The sequence below is a fragment of the Ambystoma mexicanum genome, chromosome 3p, assembly GCF_040938575.1.
Source record: "Ambystoma mexicanum isolate Mex_15411 chromosome 3p, UKY_AmexF1_1, whole genome shotgun sequence".
Taxonomy (NCBI): domain Eukaryota; kingdom Metazoa; phylum Chordata; class Amphibia; order Caudata; family Ambystomatidae; genus Ambystoma; species Ambystoma mexicanum.
The window spans coordinates 347,179,715-347,202,527 of record NC_090925.1 but is presented as its reverse complement, the minus strand read 5'-3'; the positions used below and the strand labels follow the sequence as shown (position 1 = coordinate 347,202,527).

At 45.9% G+C, this 22,813-nt stretch overlaps 1 protein-coding gene across 2 annotated transcripts in view; it reads right to left on the bottom strand.

The window, feature by feature from the left end:
• The window catches only part of HM13 (histocompatibility minor 13), a 381,463-nt gene that overhangs the window by 1,544 nt on the left and 357,106 nt on the right, over positions 1 to 22,813 (bottom strand). The window contains exon 12 of one of the 2 annotated variants that reach the window (XR_011304252.1): positions 21,118 to 21,318. The exons of the other annotated variant lie outside the window; for it this stretch is intronic. The gene's annotated coding sequence lies outside the window, so the exon portion shown is untranslated. The remainder of the gene's footprint in view (positions 1 to 21,117; positions 21,319 to 22,813) is intronic. 2 annotated transcript variants of the gene reach the window in all.

Here is a 22,813-nt window from a genome sequence, read left to right as displayed (position 1 = left end):
GGCAGACTGCCATGCAAACAAATATTTTCCCAACAGGCCAGAGCGCGTGGCCGAGGCATCAACAGTGGAACAGATTATATGTCCCTTGGTTTAGTGACCAAGTAACATACTACGGTTACAAAATGTATGAAAATATATGCATCTCAATTACAAACTAAATGCGGAAACTTTAGTAACTAACACCCATTAACGCGTATAAATATCCGACTACTAGCTTTCAAAACATAATTACATTGCTGCCCATTTCCATTCTAATGAAACAAAATTACATCAATCCACATAGTCTTGTTACAAAGACTGTAGTGCATGTTCACATCCCTTTTAAGACTTCTGTAGAATAAAGCTTTTATAGGATCCTTTCGTGATTAAACACTTCTAGAAGACTGATTTTTATAAATTGTGACCAGTGTTTTCCAGGTTTAACAGTTTGTAAAAGATACACATGGCAACAAGGGACATATAGTTTGTTGTTGCAAGTAGTAAAAGCCTGAGGATTTATGTTCCTATGAAAGATAGCTTTTGTTGTTACAGTGAGGCATAGTAAGTTTCAGGACTTGTCTAGCATGTGATGACAGATGAGGCTTCGGTAGAGTCAAAGTTTCAGAACTGTTGCACTACCAAATTTTCCTGTAGGCCATGGTACCTCTGCACACAGAAGCCCCAAAGCCAGTCATTGAGGCATGGCAATCCATAGGGCTACACCCACACTATCATACACAAACCAAGAAGAAATGAGGGAGTATGGACAGGGAGAGCCCAGTTGTGATGGCAATGAGGCACACAGCATTGTGCCCCAAAAAAAGGGGACATGACCAGTACTGAAAGGTTGCCCCAACAACCACGCCAGGGGTGGTCCACTTTACAGGTCAGGCAAGAGGGAGATCTGAGGGTTGAAACTGTAGCAATAACCAAGTATTGGTTAACTGCATGACACCTGGGCAAGAAAGGTACCTAAACCAGTCCTTTTGCAGGGGTTTTTCAGCAAAATTCCTCTCAAGCGGCACGATGAGCTTAACCAAGGCCCTGATATTATTCTACCATCTCCTCGCCCTTCTCAAACATGGGCTGGCAGCCACCCAAGCCAAAGCACTTGTAGGCCTGTCCAGGTAGTACTCTTCCACTCTGTACCTTAAGTGCTCTTAAAATTGGGACAGCTCGTTAATGCTGATCACGTAAGCATTCCTTCAGTTTGAGATACTTATTTCTAACTTGCCTGTATTTTGGCTTTTGGTCCTCAGCAACCATTTCAGCGGCCCCTGGACGATTTGGAGATGCTCACTGCCCTGCACACACTTGGCAGGTGGCATGGCAAAAGTGTATGTGTCCGCACTTGGAAATGTGAGCCTGTTAGCGGAGAATACAACAATGAAAACCCTCGAGGGCTTCCTTTACACTTCTCTTTACTAAAGGTTTTAAACCGCAGTTAACTACAAATACCAAAGAGCGCTCTTGGTAATGGACTGTGTGTCTGCCGCAGTCTGTGGGCAGTGATTACTTGTTCAGCTGAAGAGGAGGCAAAACTTGATCAGATGAGCATTATTGTATTCTTCAAAATGCAAGTCTTCGTTACAGTAGCATCAGCTGTGAAAATCACCCATAGAGTATGGAAAAGTAAAGGTTCAGGGAGTGAGATTAGCGCGGTCTACGTCAGAATACACTATCACTCTACACCACCATCTAGAGGTCAGAGAAGCTATTAACACATGCCTCATGCCTCTGCCATTCCACCATTGTTCACGTGTGAGGAATTCTATTTTTTAGGCTCTTTGTTGACCGTTTTAGGTAGCCTTGTGCCCACTTTCAAAAACTGGCAGACAGGATCTCGGGTTCAATAATAATGGCGAGTTCTGAAAAAAGTAAGAGATGAGATGCATATAATGGCTGAGAAAGGGATCTTCTATATGAAGCAACAGTTCTGAGAGACTGGTGACAGAAGCGGCTAACAAGTTGAAAGGTTTTGTAGAGATCTTGCATTAAAATGTATAGAATCTTCAGATGGGAACGTTTTGTTGAAGAACGTGGACATTTGTGACCGTTTTCAAACATTTTATGCTCCTTTCTTTAAAAAGGATATTTGTGTCTGGCAGATTTTGATAATTTTCTCAATACTGAACTCCCTGTTCAGTCTGCTGAGGGAAGGATTACAATTAAAGTTAGTGAAGTATTGGCTGCCATTAAGCAAATGCATACTGGGAAATCTCCTGGGCCAGATGGCCTGCTTTCTGAATTTTACAAATTATTTGCGGGTCAATTGTCACCAACTGTGTGATTCGCTTAATCATAGCCTATTGACTGGTCTAATGTGCCAAACCATGAAGAAAGATTTAATCATTCTGGTTCCAAAACCAGGTAAAGACAATAAGCAATGCAGAAATTACAGGCCAATCTCGTTGCTAAAAGTGGATTTAAAGATTTTTACAAAAATACTAATAGACTGAGTGGATACAGTGGTGATTTGATTGAGGAGTCTCAAGTGGGCTTTATGCCAGGTAGGTATGGTTATGAAATCATCAGGACGGTTTTAGATGTACTAGGGGTACAGAACAATAGAAAGTCAAATTCAGTGTTGGCCTTTTTTGATGCCGAGAAGGCATTTGATAGAGTAAATTGGATATTTTTTGGAATACACTTAAAGAATGGGGTTTGGTCCGGTGTTCATGAGAGCTGTGAATTGCTTACACAAGGATATATAGGCAAAGGTACAAGCCAATGGTGTAATAGCACACCCATTCCAATTGTCATGCAAAACAAGGCAGGGGTGCCCCCTTTCGCCGTACCCATTTAATTTGGCTTTACAGCCGTTAGTGGCTTACATTAGGCAGACTAGTAGAAAATGTGGCATTCGGGTGGGTGAACAAGAATGAAAGGCACATGCTGATGATATGACAGTACTTCTATCTAATCCAGCAGACTGTGGCCCCCTACTGAAGACTATGTTTGAGGAAGTGGGGAAGTTGAGTAAAACAGACATTTTCCCACTCTGAAATGCATGTCATAGGGGAATTTTATCGACACGGAATGGCAGATGGTCTGAATCAGGGGTGAGATGTCTGGGGGTACATATTCATGACAAAGAAAATTGTCGAATTTAATGTTGACAAAATAGTGGAGAAATTGTAGGATAATATTGGGAAGTGAGAGAGGTTGACTTTGAATTTATGGGCCAGGGTGAATGCAGTTAAAATGGTTCTGTGGCCAATAGTCTTATATGAGATACAATCACTTCCATTACCTTTCCCCAAGGCAATGTTGCAGAAGATTTAATGAGTTTTTCAAATTATTTTATGGAGGACTGTTAAATGTCTAGAAATCCCTAGATTTTTCTTGCTTTGCAATGTTAAGGAGGGGTTCCAGGGGGACCGGCTACCCAGATCTTATGAAATACCACAGAGTTTTTCTTTTAAAGAAGGGAGACGGGAGGGAGTTTAACGACCGGATACAGAAATCCCCCTTTCCAACAAGCAATTACAAAAAGATTCTCTCCCAATCCTGAATTGTAGATCCCTATAGACCAGTTCTAATCCGAGTTTACACGTTTCCTCTGTCATTAATAGACTTCTGCATGCATCAATGTCTCATTACTTCTTTGGTTTATAATAAACATATTTTTATCATTTCACAATTTAAAAACATTCTCATCATTTTGTCACTTTTGTCACATTTTGGAAAAAACGCCAGTGTCAACAACATGGCTATTCTCTAAACCAATAAGTAAACTTCTTATTTAAAAATGTAATACTTACACACTACGCTCCTATTGCAACTATTCATTCTTATTCTCCAACATATCCAACATGTTTAATTCTACATTCACACCACTCCAAAATCACTGCACCATTATTTCCTCCACAATTATACAAATATATGTGAAAGTTCGATTTTATATCTGCAGTACTGCGAATATTTGTTACAGATGGGTTAACATAAATTCCCCATCTGGCTTCTTTACTGTTTTGGCTTGGCTTTTATCTCTTCTCACCATCTATTACAGGATATTACCCATAGATGATTAGCCTGTAAGCAGAAAGGAAATGGGGCTAAGGATCACCGTACTTGATCCATAGAGTGGTGGAGATGGTGCAACTTCTACTAAAGGGGTTAGGACATCTTCAAATAGGATAGTACCGGCTAATTGCTGGGGCTGTAGAATGTCTACCCAGGGTTCTTAATTTGGGTTCCACCGGGTGCAAAATAAAGATGGGGCACAGTGGGGAGCGGTCTCTTGGAACCAAGGAGTCACATGTGCAGATATCCGTCCAGGGTAACTGTTCGGAAAAAAAAAAAGAGCGAGGGAAATAATGGAAAATCCTCCCGTGAGCGGGTCGTGCTCCATGAAGTAAGCATATATATTGTGTGTTGTCCTGATGGCATAAGGGGGTCTTACCTATAGTGCATTGGTTGTCCTTCCAGAGGGCGTGTCATGGCATTGCAGGCTCGATCATGAGGGGTGCTGCCGAACCACTCGGGTAGCTCAAAGATATACTTTGTGTTGGATGGCATGCCGTGGTCGTTACCTAGGAAACTGAAGCCTGTTGAAATGCGGCCATACTGATTGGGTGTGAGTGTAGGCGACTTGTTGCCATCATGTCGCTGGTACTGCGAGAGATGGTGGAAGCAGTGTCACTGAAGGTGTGTTGCCAACCAACCTGCAGTAGCGTCTCAGAGAATTCGAAGATGGCTTCAGGGCTCATAACGCAAAGATTTTATATAGAAAGGGACCAGACGCTGCATCTCAGGGGATTGGAAGGCAGAATCGGGTATTGTGACACTGCAGAGGATCATAGGAAAAGTATTGGTCTCTTTGGGTGTATTAATGCTGTAACTTTATCCGAGTGTCAAAATAAAGAGGGACAGCTATGGATATCGCAACGAGATCAGTGGTCTGGAGGCTGCTGTGGTCTCGAGACCATGACATACCTTGTGTGCTAACATGAGCAAGACACTCGTGTTTAATCTGGAGTATGTAGCTTGTCGCAGGTGTGGCTATATGGTGCATGCATAGGGTGGCCCACATCATCTCGAGGCATGATGAGATGAGAATAGAAGTTCAATCTCTTATGTTAGTTCGCCTGTTACTGCACTCATAGCTCTAAGATGAGGCTGGGTGCGTGGGTAGTGATGGTATTGCTTTGAAAGGGCTAGGAGGTGTCAAACAGTGCCCAGGCTGAGAAGGGTTCTTAATCCATAAGATATGTGGTTGCGCCACCCCTGCTTGTGTTACAATACAATGCGTGCCTGGTTGAGGCCTTTTCCTTGTGTGTTCAATGTGTGAATCCGCTATCCCTCTGTGGTCGAGTGATTCATGTGTGTTGGGTGTATTTGCGGCCACTTCCATCACCCACCAGTGTATATCATCGTGTGCGTACTGATGCCTTATGAAGTGGGGGACCATCGGAGCTGTCAGTGTCTTGGACCGATGCTCCACAATCCTTCTGTGTATAAGTCTGATTGTCTGGCTGACATCTCAGTCCACACGGACATTGCACTTAGTACATAACATTGGTCATTTTGCAATTCGAGAAATGTTTCAAGTGCCACATTTTTCCTTTGATGTCAAAGGGGAGCTGGTTCATTGGGGAGGGCTGTCTGGACCAGCGGTCAGAATTTTCTGATCGTAGAGTAGCCTTGAGCTTAGTAGTTTGATGGTTATAGATGACACACACCAGTCTATCTTCTGGGGGGTTTCTGGCTTTTGGTTTTAGCAGAACCTCTCTTGGGCACATCTGGCTTCCTTATGTGCGTTCCTAATAACTTGTTTGGGGTAACCCCTCATTCTCAGCCTTTCTAGTTGTTGAGGCAAAATTGTTTTTCTAAGTTGCGTTTGTGTTCCTTTGTGTGGGTGGTGTTTTATCTGTGGAATTTGCTGCATAGGTTTGTTTTTGGATTAACTTGGTTTATATTTAAAATTCCTATGTTTAAGTAATCTCAATTGACCTAGTAATTTAATAGTATTAGCTCATGCTTATAGTCTAGAAGAGCCTGGGTAGCTTAAAACCAACAGCTACCAGGAGCTACTTTTGGCTCCCCATGCTAACTGATGGCAACAAGCATCAACTATGTGAATTTGACTCCGTTTGGGACAATCCATAAATGAACATTAGGAGACCCCTATATCACATTTAAAGCATAAGGGATATAAATAATGGATACAAATATAGGTCTGCATTGTATGTGGCAGTTCGATTTGTGCAACGCAATGTACTAGTTTCTTGTTCCTCAGTGGTAGCTCCTGGTGACCGGTTACTGCTGGATACGCAGGAGCTGCTTGTAGCTCTTGCTTATCCAATCCTAATTCCGAGCCCTAGACTACATATACTCCAGGTTTTGTATCTTGTTCATTGATACTCCTATGTAATGGAAGGGTAATCTGTTATAAATAAAAAAATGTTTTAAATGGCGAGTGAATGGCGTAGAGCTTCATCTTAATGGTCAATGGAGCTTAAGCTAGACCAATATTTTCAGAAGTGGGGTGGACAGACTGCAATGTGCAAGGATTTATAGGTCAGAGGCCAGAGATAAAAAAAAATGCACAAAAAAAAAAGAAATTGTGCACCTGAGCACTGCTTACGGCAAGCAATTTCCTTGTTGCTGCAGAGGGCAGCACACAAGATATCCGACGCCTGACAGTTTTTAAACTGGGAACGATAGCTCAGGGGCAGTGCTCTGGTGTGAACAAGACTACATTGAGCAGCACGTGTTTGGTACCCAGTCCCTTTACTGCATTTTGTGGATGGAGTCCGACATGAAGCACAATATAAGAAACCAATTTAATTTTACTTGAAGCCCATGCAAAGGAAAGTAAGCAGCAGAGAGGGGTTGCAATATGGTCACCTTGAGCAAACACTAAAAGTAGCCTCACTCAATCTATATGAATGCATTACTGCATTAATGCACTGTTGGGTTCCATGTAATTTCGCCATCACCCGTTTTTACGATGGGTGTTTTGCCGCAGGAGTTTTGATGAAAAACAAATCAAAATTTAATTTGGGGGCATTCCCCCTCAAGCCCCTCTTAATTTTACTATTCCCCAACCCTTTATTTGTCCCCTCCCCCACCCCCCCAACAAAAAATGTCAATTCGTTTTTTCATAAAAACCCCTGCAGCAAAACACCCGTCGTAAATACTGTCTGGAAAGTACGCCATACCCATTGTTGCATGATGCATTTCTATCTAGCACCATTTGGTGCAGCCTACACTGCCTCCTCACTGGATTGGCCACTTCACTACCCATCTCTGCCAATCCGGAACCAGAAGGCATACGCCATCCCCAGACTTAGGAAGCTGACATTCAAAGGCCCAGTCTGTGCCGGCCCTGGCCGAGGAGGGCCTGGAGGCCCTTACCCCTGCTCAAAGTATGCTCTGTCCCCTGACCAACTACACCTCCCCATCTCATGGGATCCTAGACTATCTACGCTCCATGCAGACATGAAAGTGAGCTTGGCTGGCCTCCTGCACTGTGCCCTTCACTTCTCTCCACACCGCAATCAACACTCATCCTCCATCAATGCACTTGCGACTCCTAAGTACATCAGATGTAGGTGTGTTTGTAATCATCGTGAACCGCCCGCATTTCACTGTTTTGGGCATGCATTTTTAAAATGGGATTTAGGTGTGCTTTTCACTGTTTTGTGCCGCCTTTTGACTTCCTACTAGGCCTCCTTGTAGGTTTAGCTGGAACTGTATTGTGCAGCCACACCCTCTCTTTCCTTGTCCAAACATCTGCTGACCTATGACTCTCTCCATTTCTCCCATATTCTCTAAATGCTACACTATCACCTAACCCCCCTCTCTCACACAAAGTCCAGCAGAAAATGAGCACGAACCAAAAAAAATAAAATAGACATCTTGAGTGCAAACCCAGGACTTCCCCATTGCAGACACCCATGTCAGCGCTTCCGTTATAGATGTTTTCACTGATATCCTCTTCTCTGTCCCCTCTCCAGAACTATGCCCCCCCCCCCCATCTCAGCTCTACTCTCTCTCCCCCTCTGACTGATGTACCACACCCCTGTACACCACCTCAGAAAACCGTCAAAGGCACAGACATCCATCCTCCACCTGGCAACTCTTAAAGCCTACTCAGCCAACAAACATTCTGCTGAAATCTGTCTCCTTCTTGAAGACAATGACCTCGACATTCTCGCTCTTACCGAGACATGGTTCAATGCCAGCTCAGTCACTTCTTTTGACTCCTTCCTCCCTGACGGCTTCAAGACCTCCAAGCCTCGACCTCACGGCACTGGCAGGGGTGGTGGTTTGGGGGTTTGTCTTAATCGTTCCTGCTACCATCTTACCTACCCAACTATGCTCTTCCTTTGAAAGCCTTGTTTGTAAATTGGTCATCTCTCCCATCGCCACCCGGACCATTGCCATCATTTACCGGCCTCCAGGCGCTACCACCCTGTTCCTCTCTGAATGGGCAGACTTCTGCTCTTCCTTACTCACCTCCACATCCAACTGGACTTCCCAGGCTCTGCATCCACTCTTCACTGACCTCTTCACCTCCTCATTCTTCCTTCTGGACCAACCCACTAAGCAGGAGACACTCTGGATGCCCTCATACACTCGGACCTCTTCCTCCTTAGCCCCCCACTAGTCACCCGTCTCTTGTTCTGATCATTCTCTCCTCTCCTCCCACTCAAGTCTGCTTGGCCCTGCTGACTGCCCCGACAATCTCACAAACCTTGTTCGCTAACATCTGCCCGATGAAACGAGTCCCTTCGCTTCCACCTTCACTCCCCCCTTAGCCCCACCTCTCCTCAGCAACCTCCACCTTTCCATCACCAATACTCATGACAGTCTTGCCCCAGTCATGAGGATCCTCTTGAAACCTGCCTCCAAGCGTACGATATCGAACTTGCGGCCCTGAAAGCAAAACAGAAGTGGCAAACCTCATGCTCATCCTCTGACAAACTGGCCTGCCACCTGCTCAAAAAGCAATACAGACACTTCATCCATGGCAAGAAAAGAGCCCACATTCAGGCGCGGGTTTCCTGTGAATCCAATAACACAGCTGAACTTTTCAAGATCTGCAGGGAACTAGCCAACCCCTACTCTGCCTCCTCCTCCCCTTCTCCCTCCCAGGCCCTCTGCAATGCACTGGCGTCACACTTTGCCTCCAAAACCGAGGGCATCCTTACCACCCTTACTACACACCCTCACAACCTGTCCTTTACCCCCTTCCCTCCGTCCCCATTCTCCTTCACCCCCGTCACCCCTAAAGAAGTTAGCAGAGTTATCCGCTCCATGAAGGCCTCTAAGCAGGTTTCCCCCTGCTCATCCAGGATCATCAAGGATAACATTGGCTCTCTTGCCCCTGCTGATTTCTGCAATCACGTCACAGGATCTCATCTTTCCCCTCCTCCCTCAAGCACTCCCTTGTGCACCCACTCCTGAAAAAACCATCAGATCCTACCTGCGCTGCCAACTACCGCCCTATCTCCATCACCGCCTTCCTGGGGAAACTGCTGGAGAAGTCGGTTTTGCCCCAACTCACACACTGAAATGGTTGGTGGTCTCCACGACCATCAATCTGGATTCCGAACGTCCAGAGGCACAGAAACTGCTCTCCTGTACACCCGTAAAGAACTGCTTGCATCTCGGGACTTCCCAGCGGTCCTTCTCGATCTTTCCTCTGCCTTTGACAGTTAACCATTCCATCCTCATACAAAGGCTCCGCGATACTTAAGCTATCGTGGATCGGGTATTGGACTGGCTGACATCCTTCCTTACTGACTGACCGCTCTTCCCAAGTCATCCTGGGCACCTTCTCCTGTCCTACCTCCCTCTCCACCTGTGGTGTCCCCCAGTGTTCTATCCTCTCCCCGTGGCTCTTGAACACCTACCTTGCTCCGCTTGCACGCCTCATCTCCTTCTCTTCCAACTTCCAGTGTTATGCAGATGACAGACCGCTCTTTTTCAAACTCCCTGCCAATTCTCTTGCACCCTCCATCATCCCAAACCTCCTACCAGCCAGTCTCGGTGCACCGCCAACGATATCCGTTTCAACGCCTGTAAACTGAGATCCTTGCCTTCGGAACCCGTGCTCCCTCCTTCCCTTCACTCTTGCCTTCCTCCTTGGGCCCTCCCATGCGCCCGCTTCTGAAGCCAGAAACCTTGGAGTCATCTTCGACTCCTCTCTCTCGTTCCTCCCTCACACTCAGGACATTGCCAAGAAGTCCCACTTTCAGCTCTTCCTTCTCAAAGGAATTCTCCCTTTTCTCACTTTCCCCCAGAGGCTCAATGTGACTCAAGCCCTGGTTCTCTGTAGGCTGAACTATTGCAACAGCCTCCTCCTGAATCTACCATCTTCCACTCTGCAACCCCACCAACTAATCTAGAATAGGGCAGCAAGACTTATCCCTGGCCTTAAGCGCAGGGATTGCATCTCTCCTACACTAAAAAGTCTTCACTGGCTCCCGGTTGCTGCACGGTTTATAATCAAATCCCTATGCATCATCCACAAGGCTGTCTGGGCCCGGGGAACACCCCTTCTTCAACTTTATATTACTAAATACTGTGTGTAAAGCCTTTTGGTAAACAGAGGGCAGGTGGTCGTTCACTTTCCTCAGCTGGCTCCCTCCTATGGAACAGCCTCCCCCTCCCTCTGCACCTTGAGCAGGATCTTCTTAAATTCCGGAAGCACCTTAAAACTCTCTTTACCTCCTCCTTCCTCTCTCTACTGCTAATCCCATAGCTGCTGCGATTGGTGTCCTGGGCCCTTATGCATCCCCAGGGGACAATCGGCCAGCTCCTGTCGATTCTCTGCACTTGCACCCTCTGCACTGGAGGCTCACACTTATACCCCTTGCGGCTCCAGGCCGTGTACGACTCAACATTTCTTGCACTTCAGCTATGGCTCACCCATGAGCTCAGACTCCCCAGCACTTGCACCCGCTGCCCTCTTCCTTGCTGCATTTGCATGTTCTGAATACTCACAAGGCATAGTAAGTGCGTCCTCTTTTCCTCCCCCCTACCCCCCACTGCTCTTAAGTATTGTTTTTTTAATGAATTTTAAAATATTTGACTCCTGCTCCCTCTCTTGCCCTGTGGACGCTTTGAAACAGTATTTCTTATTGTATAAGCACCCAACAAGCAAACAATAAATTACTTGGCACATTAACAAATTAACATTTTAGTTGTGAACAGCATGGCTGGTCTTAAAATGAACCAGGGAGAAAATAATGGTTTACCTCACAACTTCCATGCATTGCCCCCGTGCCTCCCCCAATGGGAGTGGCTGACCGGGAACGGACACTGGAATGGCTGACCCCTTTAACTGACAGCTCTTAACAAGTCTTCCTAGGCACCTTCTCCTCTGCCACCTCCTTCTCTGGCTCTGGTGTCCTCCAGGGATCAATCCTCTCCCCCTGGCTCTTTAACATCTACCTTGCTCAGCTGGCACTCTCAACTTCCAGTGTTATGCAGACGACAACTCTTTTTCAGACTTCCTGCTGACTCACTCGCACTTTCCTTCCACCCTGACTACCTATAGGTCATCCAGGCCTGGGGCACTTCCAACGATCTCTGCCTCAATGGCAGCAAAACTGAGATCCTTCCAATTGGAACCCCTTCTCACTCGTCCTACCCTTCTCTTGCCTCCCTCCTTGGGCAATCCCCCGGATCCTTCTGAAGCCAGAAACCTTGGCGTCAATCTGACTCCTCCCCCACTCCCAGGACATTGCTAAGAAGTCCCACTTTCACCTTTTCCTTCTCAAAGGAATTCTCCCTTTTCTTATTGTCCCTCAGAAGCTCAATGCTTCCTGAGCCCCGTTTCGCTCTAGCCTTGATTATTCCAATAGCCTCCTCCTCAATCTACCTTCTTCCACTCTGCGACTACTTCAGCTAATCCAGAATAGAGCAGCAAGACTTGTCCTTGGCCTTAAGCACAGGGACCGCATCTCTCCTGCCCTAAAAGTCTTCACTGGCTCCCAGTTGCTGCACTGCTCAAATTCAAATCCCTCAGAATCATCCTTAAGGCTGTCTGGGGCTGGGGACCACACTATCTGCAACTCTCTTACAAAATATTCTCCTAGACCTCTACGTTCCCCTGCACCAACTCCCTGTGTGTAAAGCATTTCGCTAAACACAGGAGGTTGTTTGCTTTCCTCATCTGGATCCCTCCTATGGAACAGCCTCCCCCCTACCTCTGCGTCTTGAGCAGGACCTCAAGTTCTGAAAGCACCTCAAGACTTTCCTTTTTTCCTCCTGCTTCCCTTCTTCCCTCTGCTAATCTCATAGTTGCTCTGATTGAGGTTTTGGACCCTTATGCTTCCTCTGGCCCATTGACCACTCGCACCCAATCTCCAGCTTTGGTCTACCTCAGCACTTGTTTCGGCACTCCCTCTGCCCTGGAGACTCACACCCAACACAGCTCCTAGCTGCATAGCACTCATCATACCTTGCACTTCATCTGTGGCTCACCCTCGAGCATGGACACCCCAGCACCTACCCCACGGCCCTCTTCCTTGCTGCACTTGCACGTTCTGAATACTCACAAGACATAGGTTGGTCTGTCCCTCCCCCACTGTATTATATTGTTTAGTTTATTTGCTTATATAGCGCACTGTACCCAGAGGTATCTAGGCGCTTTAACATAGTGGACAACAGTTAAGTCATGGCATTTAGATTACATTAACACGCAGTGTTCCAACATATATACAGATACAGAATTTTAATTAAAAGGTTGGCTAATGTCTTATGTACAAGGCCTGGTTCGTTAAAATTGTCAGAAGAAAAACAGTCAAAAACAGTGAAGTATATGCAATACAGATAAGGATATGGGACGTAGGGGCATCTTCAGTATTACATATCATCTAGACGTGTGACCTAGGAGGTCGCCAGTGTGGGGTTAGAGATATGGTATGCCTCATTGGGAGTACAGTGAGAAGAGCCAGGATTTGACTTTGCATCGGAAGGCCGGAAAAGAAGGTTCATCTCTTAGAGCAGGGGGAAAAGCGTTCCAGGTCTTGGCTGCCAGCACTGGGAAGTTGGAGACACCTGCTTTTTGCAGCTTAAACTTGGGGATGTTGAGGCAATGTGTGTAGTGGGCTCTGGTTGGTCTAGTGGATATGTTTCTGGAGAATTTATCGGCCAGGTATTTGGGGGGGAAGGCATTTGTGTGTGATCATAAGAGTTCTGAAGGTAATTCTGTCTTGTATGGGGAGCCATTTGATGTTGCGTCTAGCTTGAGAGGTGGTTGGTCCGCGGTATGTTTAGTGCCACTCTGAGGACATTGTTTTGCAGTACTTGAAGCTTGTGAAGGTTTTGTTTGCTGGTGCCTAAATGCAGGGTATTGCAATAGAGCTCTAACCAAAGTGATACAGCTGGTGGCGGATAAAAACGTTCTGCATGAATTTATTAGTTTAGAGGTATAGGCAGTTGAAGACGCTGTTGCATTTACTTGTCTCGAGAGGGAGAAAGTGTAACAGAGAGACTCCAAGCGTTTTAGCACCCTTGGACACTAATGTTATTGCCATCAATATTAAATTAAGTGTATTGAGGGTCTAGCTTGTTGAGGCGTTGCCTTGAGCAGATAAGTATAAGCTCTCTTTCGTCATCATTGAGATAAAGACCGTGCTTGGCTATCCACTCTTGGATTTTGGGGTATATTTAATTTAAACTGGTGGAATCTTTCTCGCAAGATCCCGAGAGAGATGAGAATGTGTGCGTCGGCCACAGTTTGTATAGGGACGTCCATGTCATCTAGGTGGTTGAACAACAACTTTGTGAAAATGTAATACAAAGTTTGAGACACATGAGCCTTGAGGGACTCTGCATGTAATTGGAGAGGGAGCTGCTGATGCTATAGAGGAAAAGACCCTCATGGTTCTATCAGAGAGGAACGATTGGCTCTACTCAGCGGCTTTAGGTGAAAATGAGGCTGAAGTGATTAGGTGGTTTGTTAGAATACTGTTGTCCACTAAATTGAAAGTTGCTGACAGGTCAAGTAGTAGGTGTAGGGCAGGGTTACCATTATCTTTGGCTTCATCCATCTGGATTTTTAAATCGAGGAGGGCCGTCTCAGTGCTGTGTCTTGGTCTGAATCCAGATTGCCAGAGGCCTTGCAGGTTATTTGCTGTGAGATGGTTTTGTATTTGAATATAGGCTGCTTTATCCAATATATTTAATAGAAACGGTACGGTTGTGATTGGTATGTAATTTGTTGGGATGTTGGGGTCAAGAGTGGGTTTTTTGATTAGGGGCATGACCCAGGCGTCAGATTTTTAGGGACAGAGCATGAGGCAAAGGAAGTATTGATAGAGGTTGAAATGAAGGTAGCAAATTCCTTGGCACCCTCTTTAATGATGGATGCTAGGCAGATCTCTCCTTGACATTTGGATGGTTTAAGGCCAGCTATTATGGCTTCCACCTCTTCAGTGGTGACTGATGCGAATTCAAATAGGTTGCAGGCCTTGGGTGGGGGAGATTGGCGTTTGCTAGATTTGGCTTTGGAAGCGAGGGCGAGTTTTTTGGATTAGATTTTTGCTTGTAGTAGTGCAATTGTATCTAGTAAAGCCTTTTGGAGGTTTGCACGACGCCGGAGGGGGAATGGGTGACTCCAGTTCTTTGAGGATGGTGAAAAGCTGGTACTGGATTTGGCATTTACTATTCTATTTTTGAAGGTATCGCTTTTTGTTTTCAAAATAGCTGCTTTATAGGTGTTAGAGGCAGTGTGGAAAATGTTCTCATTTTGGGTCAAGGGGTTTTTTCTCCAGTTGGTTTCTCAGCACCTTTTCGACTTCCGGAAGGCTTTCAGGTCTGATATGAACCATTTGTTTAAATGGCCTGGGGATTTGGCTTTTCTAGTTTTAAGGAGGAGCTATTTGGTCTAATGCTTGTAGTAGATTTTGGTTGCGTGTGTCCACTAGATTAGCAGGGTCTTTGTCGGGGATTGGTAATGGGTTGGCTCAGAGGGCGTATGTTCTCCAGGGTGATCAACCGATTGTTTCTGGTGGTGGCAGGGGGGCGCTTGCGGAGCAGAGGGTGGTGAATGACAGATGTTCTGGAACTCAAAGTGAATGACGTGGTGGTCTGACCAGGCGTACAGGGAGTTAGAGAGGATTTTAGTATTGCAGTTTAAATCAGCTACCCAATCCAGGGTTCTGCCTTTGCTGTGCGTGGCTCAGTGATATGCTGTGTGAATCCTAGTTCCGAGAGGGAGTGTTCTAAGGCTTTGCGTTTGAGTCTTGGGGGTCGTGAAAGCCCAGGTTTAGATCACCTAATAGTAGAATTTGGGAGTTAGGTTTGGTGTTCTGAGTGAAGAGATGTGTGATGTCTTCCTCGAAGGAGGACAGAGGGCCAGGTGGTCTGTAAATAAGGTGTAGAAGTAGTGTCCACTGAAGAGATAGAGGAAGTTTGACAATGGAGTTCTCCTGAGGAGATAGGTTGGCTGGCAAATTCTCTCATACAGAGTTGGGTTTTCGTAATGAAAGCAACTCCACCACCTTTGCTTGTTGTTCTGTCAACTCAGAAGGCAGGGAGGAGGGGGGGGGGGGAATGAGATCGATGCAATGGTGTTGGAGACCAGTTGCAAGCTGGCCATGGTGACAATGAACGGCCATTAATTAGCCATGGAAGTCTTTAGTGAGAAGGTTGTAGGCATTGAGGTGTAGGTAACCAGCGGGTATAAGCTAGGTGAGAGCTGGCCCACAGTACAATCGAATATCAACTAGCAGGGTGTCGGGGCTGGCAGTAGGCAGTTTGGCCGTGAGGCACAGAGAAATCTGCAACGGTTGTCTATAATTTGTTTGTGAAGTGGGGAAAAAATACATTTGGACAACTTAAAGGATTTTATCTGTGCATACTAGTCACAAAGGTGTGGGAGCAACTCAGTATGCATTGAGTATGGCAAAGTAATTCCAGTACAATTTACACATCTGCATGCATTGCGTGTTGCAAAAGTAATTACTTGACACAGTTTACAGTGTGGCATGGCAGCGTGGTAACTTCAGCAGCGAGGCTGCAGTGCTCATAGACAAACAGTATGCAATGGTGACAGCGCGCAGTGCCTACATAATGGGTCGGAGAAAAATGGCTGCAAAGGAGAGCGGGTGGCTCGGGTGCGCACAGCTCTAGAAGCAGGAGTGGGATGGAAGCAGTTGTAGCGCATGATCGCTCCACGGTTTAGGGTGAGCTAAAGGAGTGCTGGACATTACGGTGGTGTTTAGGGACGCAGCAGGGAATGGTAGAGAAGGGAAGTAAGAGACCTCAAGTTTGGGCTTTAGAGATCTCGTGCGGTGGCATTGAATAGGCGTACATAGGGACAGAATAAGGAGTAATGGCTCTGGGGAGGATAGCGCCCTGAGATAGAAGTGGGGTGATCACCTCTCAGCGTGAGGAGGGGACGCAGGCGTCGAGTCCTGGGTGGAGTAGTGCACTCTGAGGGAGACTGCTAGGGAGTGGGACAGGCAACAGGTGCTGGAAAAAGGTAGCGCAGGCAAATTTACAAGGATAATTATGAGAGCTGACTCTCTCACTACAAGTAGTACGTGCTAGCGGGATCTGTGTGTTGAAGAGGCAATTGTAGGCCGGCAGAGACTGGTAATTAAGTGGCAGGCGTTTGACAGAGGTTCACAGTATTGCAAGAGGGGAAGGGCAAAAGTTCAGGAACGGTCCAGTGGTCCTCCCGGCTCTGACAGGCTCGGGACAGGGCCTTATAAAAACGGGCCTTGGATGAAACGGGCCCGGCTTCCGCCTCCAGTGGGGTCCGTATGTTCATGGGCAAACTCCCAACCACACGAAATAACCGTCGCAGCCTCAGAGGATTCACACAAGACTTATGATAAGTATTACCCGAGCCAGCACAGTACCTTAGGCGAAAAGAAGAGCTTCGGAGTGGATGCCTTCAGGATGCAGCAGCACAGGACCCGGTCCCTGGATTCTCGGTCTGGAGACGAAAGAACTGGACACTGGATGGGAACTTGCAGCAGCAGTCAGAGGAGGCTTCCAGCAAAGAGCACTTTACGGATTCTCAATGCTGTGGATTTAATACCTTTTTACAGCAGCCAGATGAACGATAATCGCTGGTCGGATTCTCCTCTGGTAAGGGAACTTCAGGGATTCGATTCGTGTTTCTGGAGATCCAGCAGGAGTCCAACAAAGTTCAGACTTTGGAAGCCCATGCACTACATTCAGGCTCAAGGTCCGAGTGTATTGGCGATTTGCAGGCCAGCAAGGTCGCAGCACGTCGTGGGATGGCACAAAATGTAGGTCTTCTTGAAACTAGTGGACCTCACCAGCCTCTGGGTAAGAGCCGTCGAATTCGGGACCCCCAGGTTGATGGGAAGGGTTGCATCAGCCTCCAGTTACACAGCAGGTTCTCCGGTCGCTGGAAATCACTACAGACTTCTTTTCTTCATCTTCCTCTTCGGATTCAACTCCAGTGGTCGACTGGTCAGCAGCTTCCAGGTTCGGAGTAGTTATCACGAACTCCAACACAACTTCCGCAAACTCTCCCTGCAGTTTACAGAAAGGACAGCCAGCCCCCCCCCCCCCATAAGGCCTTGGTTTCTTTCAGGCAAGATGAAAGACAAAAGGGCTGCAGAGTTTTGGACTCCTCCCTCACACCCTGCCTTCTCAGACACTCTGGAGCCTTGGCAAGGAATACAAAGGATTCCTGCCGAAGACAAAACATCAACAAAGATCGTTCCTGCCTAGAATGGCAGGGCAAGACCTCAGAAACAACAAGCAAACTAGAAATGGCAAAACAAGGAATCCACCATTCTAAAAGAATGGTGGCCCTTCTGTACATTATCGAGGCGGATTTAGCAGCCTGCGAGTAATAAGATATTAATTAATAAGTCACTAAGGTAAAACTACTGCCACCAGCCATTCAAGTAAACTTGCAATTGTAACAAAACTGTTACCAGGTAAGTAAGAAAGGGGATACATTGTATCCGCCTGCACTACACAAAGGTGTGTTGGGGGGGGGTGCATACTCACTAAGGGGATGGAAATCCCACTTTAGTTCTTTGGGACAGTAGTTCATCTGTAATATGTAAGAAATACTGTGTTCTGGAACTTTAACCTTGTGAGAAATAGCCCAGGTGCCTCTGGGCCAGGCGCGCAATTCAAATAAATAAACTAAACCCAAGAAATAATAGAATTAAAAAGGAAGCTACTGAATTTAAAATGCTGTGTGCTGCCGTAGTATATTACAGTTAGTCAAAACTTATAGGAAACTATAACTCCAAACATACACTATGGAGAGACATAAAAAGGTCATCCATATAAAAACAAAATAAAAAAAGTGTAAAAGACTAGTTGAGAGGGGAAAATGTTTCCCACTCACCTAGAGACAAGGTAAAATAATTATCAAGTCCAAGCAAAATGTTCTGGGCTTGACAGGTCAGGAGGAATTAACATAATTATGAAATTCTTACCAAACACTGGGAGATTGGAGGAGATGCCAGCTGCTCAATGGGCCAGACAGAGAAAACGTTCACCCCATTAACTCAATGCTTACAAACTCTCATGTTGGGAGCTTTGTGAGAATCAGGACACTCTGAAATTAGGGGCGGTCTCAATCTGTAGCCTCTTACGATGCAACTTATTTAATTTTCTGCGCATTTGTTATGCGCCTATACTCAGTGTTTCGAGGCGCAGCAAGGCAGGAGGCTTTAACAGGTAGGAGAAAATGTGGAATCCTAATACGCCATGCGACATTCAAAACGTGCAAGTGCAGTCGCAGAAGTGCAAGGGGGAACGGGGATAGGGGGGAGCTGGGAGGAAGCGCCCTTGAGAAGGAGAGTGCAAGGGAGGGCAAGGTGGAGGATAGTCCACAACTATATGCTAGTTAAGTGGTTCGGTTGGCACCACGGGTGAAGCCAACCTGCCAAGTGTAGGCAGGGGATGGAGGGGGTGGGGATTTCTGTGTGGGCAAGTGCAAGATGAAGTTGGGAACGGGATACAGGGGAACAAGTGCAATGGTAGACTGGGCAGGGCGGGAGGTGTAAGGGGAAAGAGGCTGGTGCCGGACTCTGAAGGAACCAGGCCACCAGTCTCAGGCAGAGGGGACATTAGCAGCAGAGGGGACATTAGCAGTCGAGGGGAAAGAGGAAAAAAAAAAGGAAGGTCTTGAGGAGCTTCCGGAACTTAATGAGATCCGGCTCAAGTCAGAGGGGCAGGGAGGACATTCCAAAGGGAGGCAATGGGAGAGAGGGATCTACCCCCACCTCCCACTCTGCTTGGAAAAACGACTGATTTGCAGAGAGTTACAGCAAGACGAGCAAAGGGCTCTACTGGGAAGGTATTTGGGGAGAGAAAGTTGGATATAGCATGGGCCCAGGCCCCAGAAATCCTTGTGGATGATACAGAGGGTCTTGAATTTGATCCTCGCAACAACTGGGATCCAAGTGGAGAGATTTAAGGGCCAGAGAGATGCCGTCCCTGGACCATCAGCTAGAGTTCTCCGACACAATCTTAGGTTAGCATCAGTTGAAACCAACCCAAGTAAGGCCAGTGCAGGCACATGGGTAGGAAGCCTGCTTGCTGTGAAAACTAAACCATCCTCGTGGAGTAGAAGTGCCCAACCATTGTACCAAATGAGAACAAACTATGAGCGAGTGGCATGTGCAGGAGGTGGATGAGCACTTGACTGATGCGCAGGGGAGAAAAGAGACGATACTCATCAAAAACATTCTAAACCTATTTGGTGATGCAGGGTGAGAGAATATCGAGTGCGTCCTGAGTGGGATAGTTTACAAGCAATATTATTTATGGTTCACTTGTTAGGTGCTTATACAGGAAATAAATTGTTACACCAACTAACCTGAACCAATGTAGGCAATTCTCAGAACAAGGAGTAACATCAGCGCCCTCTGGTAGGTTTTTCTGCCTTGTTGGGAATAGTCAGTAAGAAAGCAGAGCCTCTCAAGGCACAGTAAGCAAGGGCTTCACGTCTGGATTCCCTTGGTAACTTAGGGCGACGCTCCAACATTTTCAAAATTTGCAAAAATGTGCATCCTTCTACAGAGAAGGAACATGGCCACAAACTGTTCTTTGGAGTGGTTTTCACATCGGATGGTCTACAAATCGGTTTAGCCAACTCTAACCTTCGTCACAGAGGAGACCGGATTGAAATGCAAATCAACACTTCCTGTCTGTGAAAGGTACAGTGAGCCAAAACATGGTTATAGGTCCTCCTGAGTGGTAACCATCCAATAGTACAGACATTTGTCCGTTTTAGTTCTGAGCTCAACCTGAGATAACACGTTTTATTCAAACCACAGATCTTTTCTTACCGTCTAGTTCAGAAAACATCTAAAAGGTTAAGTTATGATGACGCAAAGAGAAATAGTTGCACACTTAAGGTTCGTGTTCAATTTGGTGTACTCTCGATGAAACAGGGAAACAACATTTTAAGAGCGCATTAAGTCACCATGGCGGTACTCATTCACACAGCCAATCAAAAGGATCCAGAGGCTAAATGGGCACCAGGACCTTCACACTGGACAAGCAGCCGCAGGCAGAAAGCCCCTTCACCCCTCACTAAACCCATCACGCCCTTGTACTTGCTACACACACACACACAAGATTGGGCATCTGTAGGAGGACCACCTGAGTAAGCCTGGTCACAATCTGACCAAACAGTCTAGCCCTTATAAGAACAGACTGTCGGATGAGGGATTGGTCGGCTTTAGGGTCAGAAGGCCTGAATAGAGCACTGGGATGTAACTAGGTGAGAAGGGTTGCTTTATGGGAGTGCATTTGGGTTACACTTCCAACATAGAATCCTGGTATGCATTCAGGTAAGAAGGCCTGGATGGTGAGTTGTATTAATTTTAAGCAGGCTTTAAGGATTGGACTGTACTCCGGCATAAGTCAAGGGTTGGACTTCGGCTTAGAGTTAGAACAACTGGCTAGATGATACTGAGGATTAGGGAGAGGGGATGTGGTTTGTTCTCATGGTTTGACAGTTTAAAGGAAATAGAGGAAAAGGGCAATATCCTGGAGTGAGAAAAAGATTCTCCTGCAAGAATGAAGACAGAACTATTCGACTTGGAGGAAGCGATGGAGATTAACTATATTCCTTCACCTATGGGCACATTTCTTCAATTCATAAATGGTCAAATGATCCTATTTAGAACAACTTATGACAACAGCAATATCCCCTACCTGGAAAATGGGAGGTAAAGTGAGTGGGAGGGAGTGGGCAAAACCCATCCCTACATGGTGCTGGGGTTGAGCTGCCGACGTCGGCGGGGAGAAGCAGTCTTCTGCTGCATGGAGTTAGCAAGGCTGGCTGGAGAGCCGGAGACCGTAGGAAAATGAGTAAGCCGAGGAGTGTGTGGCAAGATTTCAGTAGAAGATTCATAACTGTAGAAAAGGAGTGAAAGACAGAAAACAGGTGGTAGAGAGGTTGGACAGAAGAGGTTGGAAACAGGGATAAGGAAGAAAGAGCATGAGAAAGCTTTATAATAAACCCTTTCACTTTCCCAAACCAACCTCCCAAATTCCCTTCTAGAAAATGTGACATCATCCCTAAGTGGCTTTACTCATTTATATAAACCCCTTGCTAACAGATGCTACTGTGTGCCTTGGATTACATTTCTGGTACATGTGTCCCAAGCTTCTCTAATGCCATGGGTTAAAACAGTAGCCCATAAGTGATTGGCACCTGGAAAAGTGGAGGTAGGCGTGAGGGCACAAGTAGAGCACATAGCTACCCCTAAAATAGGACACAAAAAGTGTAGCAATTTTTCGAGAACATGCATATTTCTATAAGGCACTGAACCAGTTAAGCTTAGTAAGAGGTCATTAAAAGACAATGAAGACAAAATAAATGAGATCGGCATAGACTGTCATGTTCCTTGAAACCATTTCTACAGACAAGTGTCTTCTCCTAACCATCTCTCGGATCTCCCAGTTTCCAACCCAGCTCATTATTAATCATTCTCCATTTATAGAACAGGAGCACAAAAATCAACATAATTTCTAGGGAATTGACATAAGAAGGTTATAGATTACAAATTTATTTTAAAATGATAAATATCTGTCCAGTCTATTAACAAGTAACGCTGTTCTGATGCCTGGGAGAAAAGCATTTAACGTGCCAAATACATAATTTACTTCTGCAAATTCGGCTCTTGGAAAGAACGCTAAAGTTTATGTGCACAATTTCATGGGCATGGGTCTTAATCATTTTTTCTTAAAGAAAATGATCTGTTGCAGGCAGCAGAAGAGAGGTACATCTTTCACTCGCCTACATTTGACATTAACAGAGTATAAAACATAACAATTTTCCATTTTCAAATTGTATCCCCCGCCCCCACACCATAAAAGGTTATTCATTTCCGCAGTACATGGGATTTCATGTTGCCAAAATAGGACTCTGACTCGAAGGGATGATTTACTTGAAGAGTACTCAGGAGCTCAACCAAATGCTGCTTGCCCAGACCTGTAACATTCATTCATGGTCTGCTTCCATTCTAATTTTTGCTGTACGTTAGGGCAGTTTTTCTAAAGTCCAACTAAGGGCTTCATAAAACCATACATCTGAGGCAGTACATAAATCTACTCTTAGTATAAGGCTGTACCACCCGAGATCATTTGGTAGCGTAGACACAGCAGCCAGGCTCATTTTAGGAGGGAAAGAGGGCTGTAGCTTGGTACAAATAAATTGTTGCATACATATGGTCCAAAGAAACACTGAAACACTATGTATTGTAAAAATAGAGGGTTTATTTAAATGAAAGTAGATCAAGGTAAATCTTGGGTAAATAAGTACTATCACACTATTTATAAACAATTAGAAAAACAAACTCAATACTTGAGGAATACAACCCAAAGTATAACCTTATAAAGAATAGCA